The sequence below is a fragment of the Aptenodytes forsteri genome, unplaced genomic scaffold, assembly GCF_000699145.1.
Source record: "Aptenodytes forsteri isolate BGI_AS27 unplaced genomic scaffold, ASM69914v1 Scaffold278, whole genome shotgun sequence".
NCBI lineage: Eukaryota > Metazoa > Chordata > Aves > Sphenisciformes > Spheniscidae > Aptenodytes > Aptenodytes forsteri.
The window spans coordinates 2,279,076-2,290,694 of record NW_008795907.1 but is presented as its reverse complement, the minus strand read 5'-3'; positions in this window follow the sequence as shown (position 1 = coordinate 2,290,694).

Below are 11,619 nucleotides of genomic sequence, written 5' to 3'. Positions count from 1 at the left end.
AAGCCTTTTCTTCTCTAGGCTGAACAACCCCAACTCTCTCAGCCTTTCTTCATAGCAGAGGTGTTCCATCCCCCTGATCATTTTCGTGGCCCTCTTCTGGACCCGCTCCAACAGGTCCGTGTCTTTCTTATGCTGAGGGCTCTTTCTTATGCTTAGAGCTGGACACAGTACTCCAGGTGGGGTCTCACCAGAGCAGAGTAGAGGGGCAGAATCACCTCCCTTGACCTGCTGGCCACGCTGCTTTTGATGCAGCCCAGGATACGACTGGCCTTCTGGGCTGCGAGTGCATGTTACTGGCTCATGTCCAGCTTTTCATCCACCAGTACCCCCAAGTCCTTCTCGGCAGGGCTGCTCTCAACCCCTTCATCCCCCAGCCTGTATTGATACTGGGGGTTGCCCCGACCCAGGTGCAGGACCTTGCACTTGGCCTTGTTAAACCTCATGGGGTTCACACATATAAATATAATTTAACATAATGGAGGACATGCACCTGTAGTCATATTTTCTAACCTTGTAGGTTATTTCACAGGGAATCAGACGTGATGGGATAAAAAAGGAGAGATGCAGTTCTAAAATAAAGCATGAGTTTTAGAAATGCAGTGAGCATGACTTAACTCTATTTTCATCGGAAGTACAATGGGAACAGAATCAGGCCATGTTTGAGAGCTCCTGAAAATCTCATTATGTATGTCCTTTTTATTATTTACATCTTTTACATATATCATGTAGTGCCAGTCTAATAGCAATAGCTAAGAATTACTTCTTTTTTTACACAGATCCTTTAATTTAGAGACACCCAGCAGTATTCTAGTGTTCAGGTTCTTTCCTCCACTATTTGTAAATCAAAGTCTTAAGCTGTAGTGCTTTATTGAATACAGTGACAAATAGGGATGAACTGCATTCTCCCCTATAGTCATAAAATTGATTTAATATTTCAATTAATCTTTGCTACACCTTCTCCAAAAATTTATGTGAATACATTCTGAGTAAGTCATCTTCAGGACTTAAATAAATACTAACATAAATATCACTGAATTTATTTGGTCTCTAAAAAATTCCTTTATATCACTCTTGCAGTCAAATGTAAGTATTGCTTCCACCAACCAGAACACAGGAGTATCAGATGAGATTGCCTTAACAAAGGGATTTTCACATTTTCATTAATCACTTTTGCATTCATAGTCTGGTTTCCATATCCAATGAAATGGTTCTTCACAGCTTTGCAGAGGACGGAAATTAGATTGTAATCTATCCTTTAATATCAAATTAAAATAAAACAATATTTTAAAATAAGTGAAATTTTTCTTTCCAGAAAAGAGAAATGGACAGGCTCTCATCGTTAGGGCTTTTCTTATTTTCCATCTGACACAAGACTGCAGAGGGGCTGACAAGTTTTCATGAAGCATTTTTGTGTATGTGCATTTTTTGATGTGAAGTGCCATGGTTCATATTTTTTCTGTAATGATCCTTCATGGTCACAATTTGATGAAGAGGAGACACACAACTCCTACTAGACTGTGCTAAGGCAGTCCAGAAGTGACAAGATGGATGGATATGCGGATGCATGCATTGTTAACATAAGATTTCTGAAGTCTAATGCTTTTTGCATAAGTACTTTTCCTCTAAGCCAGAATCTTAAATTCACTAAATGTAGCAAGCCATTAACTGTGCATTAGCAAGCTATTTGTGGAAGCACACGGTATGAATCCCCCTGTCCCCTGCTCACCGAAGGCCTCGCCCTGCAGCCATTGCAGTCCTTGGCAAGGAATTTACTGACTTCAGTAGATTTTAGATCATTCCCCAGTAGTGTCCTACTATGAACGATGAAGAGTTGGATTAAAAGTTAGGGTTTGGGTGTTTTGTGAAATGTAACACGCTATCCTGAAAAGTAGTCTCTAATGAAAATAAATAAAGAAAATAGTATATGGGGAAGGGGGCTTCTTTGTTTCTTCCTGAGCCTGCCCTTCTGGATGTTCTTTCAGTACTGGTTTGTGACCTAGTGATGACTTTGAACTCTAATGCTGTTAGAGATCCTAAGTAAGGCTTCCATCGGGTAGTGATGGCCATAAGCAGCAAACCCCTTGCTCAGGACCTCCACACGGAGTTCCAGGCACAGTTCAAGATTCATTTCTTCACATTTTTCAGAGGGAGCCAATTAGAAAGCTGTTTTTTTTCTAAAAACACAATTTATCCTATTTGTAAGAGTCCTAGGGAAATACTCCAGTAGTACAGAGTTATATTAACAAAAAAGAGGGTGAGCTCTCCTGTTGCAGGCCATGCACTGAGAAGTGGTCAAACTGCCCAAATAAACTGCCCAAATAAAGATGATGGCACTTCCTTGTGGTTACTCTGAGCAGCAGTTACTGGTTTTCCTTACTACATTGCATACAACTTGTAAATGATACTTCCCTGTGCACATGGCTGCAACAGATAGTTAGACATATTTAAAACACTGGGACGAAAAAGTACCCAGCATACAGAATTGAAAGAATAGTTGAACTACAGATTTTTTTCCTCCTCTGTTTCCTCACAGTCTCACCATTTTGCTAACTTTACGGTTTAAGAAATTGAGTTATGGGCCTTAAAACTACCTCGCAGTTCAGCTTTTTGAGCTCAGCTGTAATTGAAAAAGCTGGCTGCTCACTCAGGCTGATGGGGGAAGGAGAGGATTCTCTTTGAAGTGGACCTGGAGGGGAGTGGAACCGGTAAACTGGGAGAGCCTGCTGGGAGAAGTGGCGGAGATTACATCTGTCTGCTTGGTAAGAGCAAGCACACTTAGTGTTTATTATTCCACTTTACAATGTAGAGACATATTAGGCTCTAAAATATTTGTGGAAACAGCGGGTACAGCTAAGGTAGTTCTTTAATCTATCGCTAATGAAAAATGTACAAAAATGTTCAGGGGCAGCACTGTTATCTGTGCATTTGATGCTTTTGGAGTCATTAGACAATTATATGGCTCCTAACAAGGAGTCTAACTTGGGACCACCATCTGTAAACTTCAGTTAATGCACAGTGTATCTGTCCATTTATTAAGTGGTGCTTTTACGCTTGGGCTCGCTGGTCTCTGCTTTCCCACTGTTGGCTGCCAGATGGAATTTAAGTCTTGCTTCATTAAGCCCTAAATGGCTTGGGCCATGTTTGACTTTCTTGCCTTGTGGTACTATCATCATCCAGCAGAGGCACATGAGAGATCAGTGCCATGCTCCAAAAGTTACTGAGACCTTTGCAGTGAATGTGCTACGAGGAGTAAAAGATTCTCTCCCCCTCTCAAATCAGAACCTCAGTGTCTTGACCCTCCTGGCACAAGAAAACACTCTTCCTTTCTTGCACACGTCTAAAGAAGGGATGGGGTGACCTAGGTCAAGCTGCATGGAGGTGAATCTTACCTTAGGGGGACAGCTGACCAAAGCTGATGGGGAGACTAGGCTGGTGAAGAGCTGTGAGGTGGGCAGGGAGAACCTGTAGTACTTTAAGTTGTGTGTGGCGTATCTAAAGTCGAAGGAAATGTGAAAGGAAATGAAAAATTAACTCCCAAGAAAGGTAAATGCTGATATTCTGATATTCAGTTACATTGAACTATGTTGAAAACATGGATCAAATATGATATTGGCATAACATTAGCCCCATGAAGCTGATGATAATTCTATCCTACTGCTGCTATCAAGTTCTGTGCACAATTATAGAGGTCCAGTACAATTAGCATCAGTTAAATTAGGTTAAAAAATAATCAATAGGAGATTGTAGTTTTGTGTGTCAGATCACACAGGGGCTTTTTATAAATCTCAGTGGAAAGAAAAATAGTTGGTTCTTTTCCATTTTGGTTCACACAGTGAGGGCACAGATGTCTGACATTTTTTCAGCTGCATTTTTGCAAGTGGCACCACGTTGCCACAGGGTGCAGTGCCAAGCTGACATCCTCTCACTCCTCTCTCCCAGCTCAGGGCTCCAGCAGTAGATGAAGTTCTCGCTTGTTCCTCCTCTCACCTGCCAGCATGGGCTGGCAGTGGGCAAACATGGGACAGACCTATTTAAAAACAGAACATTGTTCTTTTCATGCCTTCTTCTACGAAGCAATCTGCAATATGTGCTGGGACTATACTCCTTTTTAAACACAGCAGGCAACCACTCTGACTTGCATCCCAGAGAGCCCCAGCAGCTTCAGGAGGCTGTAAGGCTGAGAAAGAATTTGGTCTCCTGCACTCACATAACCTGGGTGGGATGTCTGACGCCTCAGTGGAGGCTCTGGCAGCTTCCCCAGCATGTGCTTGCTGCAGCAAGCAGGACAGGATCCATCCTGGAGCTGGGCAGGTAATGAAAGGTCCCCAGCAGGCCCTACCTGAAGTGGAAGTACCAGCGTGGCATGCACAGTGCAGGCATGGGACTGACATGCGCAGGGTGCTCTGCATGCAAGAGAGGGATCTGATCTCTGTTTCTCGCTTGGGGCTAACTAGTCTTTAGGGCTGAGGAAAGAGGTGGCATGTACCTTCTCTCTGGCCAGCTAAGACCACTTGGCCTCTCCCTGTACCCCCTGCAATCTGCTTTCAGCCTCCTTCCTGCACTCTGGCTGGGCCTGTCGCCTCTTCCCTGCTTGGCTCCCTGGGCAGAGGCACAACGGGGCTCTGAATTTTGGAAACGCAGGAGGGAAATCCCAGAAGGAAGGAAGCCAAGGAGAGGAGAAGCCAAGTACTGAATGTGAGTGGACTGTTACCCAAGGCTGCAGCTCTTGTCCCAGTCTCAGGCTTTGCCCAGTTTACCAGGTGCTTTGTGTCTTCTCCCACTCATTCCACTCTCCATCTGCACTGGACTGAGCCAGTCAGACCCCTTGCTGCTGATGCCAGCAACCTTTCTGTATTAGTTTTGTTTTCCAGCAAATTTTTTCCATGTTATGTTACATTAGCAAAGATTTCCTTGGATACATGCTGCTTGCCTCTTTCTGCCACATAACTATCTCTGTGGAGGGGTGGAAATTTTTCTGCTGCCAGAGTTGGGCAGTGGACCCGGTCTCCAAGCACCTCTCCAGCTCTGCGCTCCCTGTGTATTTATATCAGAGAAACTGTTAAAAAGCTAGAGATTTATCCAGTGTAAGAAAAAAAGTGCCAGTTAGTCGCTGGCCACTTGCACCACTGGTGAGCATCGCGAGAGGCCTGTCCCCTAGGAACCAGCTGTGACCAGTAGCTCATCTCTGAGCAGATCCTGAGGATCTGTCCCAAGGCAAAATCATTGTAGATGATGAGAAGCAGCATCATGTTGCTTTTTGCGTGTGTCCTCCTTTCTAAAGCCCTCTGCTAGGAAAAACACTCTGAATTCATGGTAGTGCGATCAGACTGTGGAAGGGCAGAAGAGTACATTAATGGATTAGCTTCTCAGTGATTTACATGTTAAGGGTTAAATGTGGCACGAAAAGCCTGTTTAAACGTCCTTTAAGCATCCCTTAAGCTTCCTGCTTTCCCCTCTTCTCCTTGATGCATAGCCAGGGCTTTGCCCTGCTGTGAGGCCAGAAGCCTGGGTGAAGCTGCCAGCTCTGCGTACAGCACAGGGCAGAATAGGAGGGACGGAGCATGTGGCTGCCTGCTGACAGCCCGCAGCTGCCATGGCCTGACATTGGCACACTGCCCGTGATGGGCACGGCGGCCAGACTGGGGCATGGTCATGCTGCTCTGACTTACCTTCGTGATTCTCACCAGTTCAGCAAGAGCAGTGAGGATCCCGTGTATCCCAAGTGGATCTCAGTGGGAGTGGGGATGTTGTGTTATATCACCGGCTGTCTGGGTGGTCAGTGCCACAGGGCTCCTGGACAACAGACTTGGTGACCTCTCATGGTTCACACATTGAAAGAAAGTGAACCAGTGCTGTATAGACACCAACATGGGTGAGCAATGCTAGGGATCAGTATGGCCCAGTGTATAGTTAAAGTGTATACAGTGGCCTGGTAGTTTCTTCAGAAATTTCTCTGCATCTGGAAGGGCCCCCTGGCACTGAAAGTCCTCGTCTGGCCATGATGGTGCTTTGCCTGGGCTCGGTGCTAATCCAGCCCTTGGAAAGGAGGATCCACAGGGAGGGCAATAGCAGCTGTAGCTTATGCTAAGCTAGAGAGGTGCCTAAGTTCAATGTCAGCCTGCAAACTACTGGGGGCACCTGCTGGGTTGTGGTCTTTTTTTTAACTAGCTATTACAAGAGCTGAGCATCTGGGATTCCCTTTGCATCTGGAACGCTTCAGACGGAGGCCAACTCTGGCCAGCACATTGGTGTTAATCAATCCATTGTTTTGGTCATGTGTTACTTGTACAGCAGCAAAAAGACAGACCCGCTTTTCCAAAAGAATAACAGCTTTGAATTTCCCATACTGAGGTGTCCAGGTTTCCATATTGATTCTGACAGCTTTCCCAAGCACCTGGAATAGTGGAAGCAAATAGTTCCTTGTTTTACTGACATAGGAGGAAAATCAGTATCTCCATGCAGATTGGATCTTTTTTCCTTTTGATTAAACAATATTGCATCCACAAAAGTCATTAGAGTTCTAAATACTTTGCAATTAATCATGAAGAGAGTAAATGAATCATTGATTTAACATTGGGAGATTTTTTTTGTTTTGGCAGTGTATTCTCCTGCCAACTTATGTTACCAGTAACTATTCAATAAAGAATAAAATCATACATTTGGTCTGTTTTAGCATGTGCCTCAAACTTCATAAATATCAATACAGATACAGCCAAGCAAATCTTCTTGCTGATTGTGAGCTCTAGCTGACCATATATCTAGCAATAAAGGTTTTCAACAGAAAGCAGTGATGGATATAGCTTTCTAATTTGTCTGTCGATACAGTTTGGGCAGTTGCACATATATTTGCATGGTTTAGGGATAGCTGTTTGGGTGAGAAAGGGTATGCATGGAGGTGGCAGGGAGATATTATCTGGCCTACATCAAAAGACATACTATCTTTTTGTCAGTTGTGTGTGTGCATGTGTGTGCACATGTGTGTGAAAAACTGCTTATGAGCATATGCCCAAAAATCCACAGAGGTATTGGTGCTGTTCGCTGAGTATATATTTGTGTCAATATGTAAACTATTGGAAAGGAAATCCAGAGAACTTTACAAATACTGCATATGTACATAAAAAGTGAAGGCTATGAATTTAAGCACTCAAAAATTAGGAATGTGCTCAGTGCTCTATAACTGACCTATAGATATGACTTTTGTGTATTAGACAGTGTGACTTCTGGACAAATGTCTCCCCGCTGTTGGGGCATTTGGCATTCGTTGTGTTGAACCAAATTTAACTGAAGAAGGCTGCAGCAGGCGAGGGTGGAAGAGAGGTCTGAGCCTCCCACTCCATGCTCTGCATCTGCCATGTCCAGTAGCTGTGTGACCACATGCAGCTGGATCAGCTTCCTGATCTGGAAGGAAATGTCATTTTTATTTTGGTGAGTTACTTTTCTGTGAGCTCAATGAGCTGGATCCATGCACTGCACAGTTGTACAACCTGAGGCTGCCAAAGCATGTGGCAGGAACAGGAGAGAAGGGAGAACAGGACAACTTTTTTCAACAAGAGCCCGCAGCTAGACTGGATGTAATGAAATCGAAAGCCGTAACCTTAAAAGGGAATATCGCTCATGTGTCTAATGGAGCATGAAGTCATGTGGCAGCCTTTTCTTCATTAACATGGTCTCTCTACCCCAGCCAATTCCCCATCCTCAATTTACAGAAACATTATTGTACTGAGATTTTTTACTCATCTGTGAAATACCGTCCTTGGCCACTGGTTCACAATTTGTTAGTTCCTGTGCAGGTGCATGTGCAAACACAGAGGACTGTGCACTGGGAACCAGGCTATCGATCCAGGGTTGGTTTGTTTCCTCCTTTTTCCTTGCAAACAAGATATTACATATAATCACTGGATAAGATAAAGAAGTGGATCAGAGAAAACACTAGAAATAATGGAAAAGGTGCCCTCAATTTAGGGTGAAAGAGTGAATATTTGGACATCTAATGTGTATTTATATCAGAGAAAACTGTTAAAAGGCTAGAGATTTATCCAACATAAGAAAAAAGTTCATTAGTCTATAATGTGCTCTAGTAAGATTCTGTAACTTTATGCACATGAATATTCACCACTGAAGTTAATGATACTGCTTTTAAAGTTAGGTACTTGATTTCAGGTACCTTGCTCAATCAGAGCCCATTGTATCAACTTCTCTTAATGACTGTTGCTTGGATTTGGTCATAGAAAGTTTTTATGGGGCTCCAAGGTTACCTACCAGTATCTTTCTTTTCTCCCATCCCCAAAGTGCCATAATAACTTCAAGCTTCCTTTGTACCTTGTTTTATGTTTTGGTCCTTGAGCTTAAAAATATTCTCTATGCCTATAAAACATGAGTGGGGGAGAGAAGGCAATTGGGGCCAGAGTGTAATTACCCTCTTCTGTAGCTTTTGGTGCATTTCAAGTCCCAGTGTCACCTACAGGTGAACTAAAATGTCAGGCTTATAAAAATATAAAAATGGTAAAATACGTATATATCCATAAATCTATTTAAGCAGAATCGGTGATGGATGAGTGCATTTAAATTTTAGAATCATATTTCTGCTAACTTACTGGAAAAGGAATCCCATAATTCACTGGAGAGTCTCATTCTTGTGAATTATTGTCTTCATCATTTAAGGAATATTTCATCTCCTGAAGATGATCTCCAGCCACTGTAACCTGTATTTGGCTTTCAGCTATATTTCTTTATCTTCCTTAATGTATATGATCTTGTGCAGTTCAGTCCAGAAAATTGGAGTCCCTGCTTTCTAGTTTCTGGAACTTGTTTATTCAAGAGTACTATTTAAGTAAACACAGTACAGCAGTATGACCAGCTTCTATTTTCTCCCTCCTTCCTTGCGATCATCATTTGTTTACTTCACCAGCATTACCTGCGACTCCTGAGCAGCAGTGTCTGTCTCTTACTTCTAAAGGAGGTGACCTGGCAGTGCCTCAAGCACACATAATGTGCTAAAAAGGAAGCTGTTTAGTATGCCTAAATGTCCAGTTATTAAACTAGTGACAAATGGTTTGGTCTTAGGGGTAACACATTGGGCCTGGTGACAGGATGACAGCTGAGTTCCTGGCCCTTCCACACCTTGGGCATGTTACTGGTTGTTCTGTGACCTTGCATCGCAAAGTGGAGGGTGATGTCTTCTACCCTTTGCCTATTTGCATTAGCAACTGTAGGGCACGTTAGGCTGTGTAATTACATCTGCTGCGCCTGCCACAGGGACCCTAATCTTAGCTGGGCTTCTAACTGCTGAGTAAAGTTCATCCTGGAGACACCAGTTTAGAGAGGATCCACAGTCTTTGTGATACAGATATTTCATATTTTGTTCCTTGTTTAAAAATGCAGTAGTGCTGGTAAATGCTGCAGTTGGCAGGGAAGAGCTTTAAGAAGCGGAGTGGTGGAGGTAAGGAGGGAGCATCGGGCCAGGCATGAGGCTGGGCTCTAACCACAGCATTTGGTCCAGGGCACCAGGAAGGAGGGAGTCCCCAGGCCAGCCTGGAGCATGTGATTCCCAACATAAATCCTCCTGGGAAGAAGCCCTGTGCTCTCAAGTCATGTCTTCCCATCCTTGCTCTGGAAAATGAAGATGATAATACTTGAGCTATCCTCTCTGAGTATTGCTTAATATTTGAATACTGCTTTGATCCCATGGACTGCTGAGGATTATTGCTCTGTATAATCCCTATAATTCTATTATTCCATGAGTGAAGTGATTCAAATAAAATTGGAAGAATCTTTTATGCAGACCCAGAGCCAAAGTAGAACTGAAATTTTGTATCTGTAGGTAGTGGAAGAAATTAAGCCCAACCACAGCAAACTTTGTTTTTTATGAGTTATCCAAAATCTGGGGGAGTCTTTCTTTATGCCAGTGGGCTTTGAATGGGAGCAGTAGAGACAGGTAAGCCAGACAAAATGGAGAAAGAATCGCTATGATACTACTTCCAGTTCTCCTATATGGTGTTCACTATGCCCCAGATCTCTTTAAAGCTCCTTGCTATTTTTTATGTTTGACAATATCCATGGACATAAGAAAAGAATAAAGTAATTTCCACAAAATTACTGATGCTATCCTCTGAGCCAGGCATCAAATCTCAGGTTTGAGGTAGCTCAAATTTCACCTCAGTCATATGGCCTGGACACATCGATAGGCTATGAAGATCTGGCTAGGAAGTTTTCATTTTGGTTCTTCCCCTGCACTCCTTTTTTTCCAAATGTGCCTCTCTGAAACTTCTCAGAAATGTTTGTGTCTGATGAGAAGTGGAGCCATTGGAGGTGGGTTAGTGGGCAGAGCAAGGATATTTAAAATGGATGATAGATTAACACCATTACAAAGCTATTACCATCACACAATGTGTAGCTTAAATATCTTGAGGATATGCATGGTTTTGCTAGTAAAGAAATGACTATGTGAGTAGAAGACATTAGTACGGGAGTGATTATGCTAATGGCACTGTGCCAGGCTTGTAAGCGAGGAGCAGGGGAAGCTGAGGTCCCTGGAAACCTCAGCACCCTGCGACTCAGCCTCGCCATTTGTGGTGGATATGAACAGTATTGTGTCTTCCTTCAGGCCTGATTTCTAACTGCTAATCAAATACTGTGGCTAAGATTTTATTATTGTTTAAGAGTGCCACAGGGTCATGTAAAAATCTGATCATCAAACGTATACCCCTGTGTGGTAGGGTATGTTCTTGGGATTTGCTGGGTGCTTAGGTTAGTGCACTGGCGGTCCTGGCGGTGACTGGTACAAAGGTTGATGTGAGGCAGCAAACGAGGTATGTTCCTTTTTGCTCATGCTTGACTGAAATCTGTGAGATACTTTTTAGAAAGGATGAGCACCTTGTTGGGATGTAGCCATGGGAAGCTTCAAGGGCCAACAAGCACTGTACCTGCAGGGCCACCTCTGAATAGCAAATAAGCGATTTCCAGTTTAGCTGGCTTCTTGCTCCGCCACCCGACGACACTGCCTGCCATCCCACAGCCCTCAGTGCCACTGAGTGATAACACAATGTTTTGCTTCTTTGTAAATATCTTTTAAACTGATGAATTCAAAAAGCACTTTAGATGACATTTAAAATTTAGAACCAAATGACTGAGCCGTGAATAATGAATCTTGCCCAGTAGACGGATGGCACTTTACCATGCAATTCTCTCCCTCTCAGTCATTGTCAGCGGAAGCATTTTTCTCTTCCACTTGGTTTCCCTCCTCCCTTCCCTCCCTCACCCCCAGTACATAAAAGGCCTATTCAGAAATGCTTTATTTTGAAGAGCATGTGCAGAGGGAAACTTTCAAACCAATCAGACCTAATCACAGATCCATTTTTCTCCTTCTCTTCAATCCTTACCTGAGGGTTGGTTATTTATGATGCCCATCTTTAAACTGGGGCTTTCTCCGCATATCAGCCCATCCTCACCCATACGTTTGCCAGCAGTGTCTCCCAGGTGCACAGCAGGGAAACACAGTGCCCCTGCTACCCCCTTGGACACACTGCCTCAGTCACACGGTGGAAGACAATGAACAGGTAGCCCCCTGATACCCCATAGCCCGTAAGGCCAAATTAAAGATGCCATCTTCAATGCCCAGCA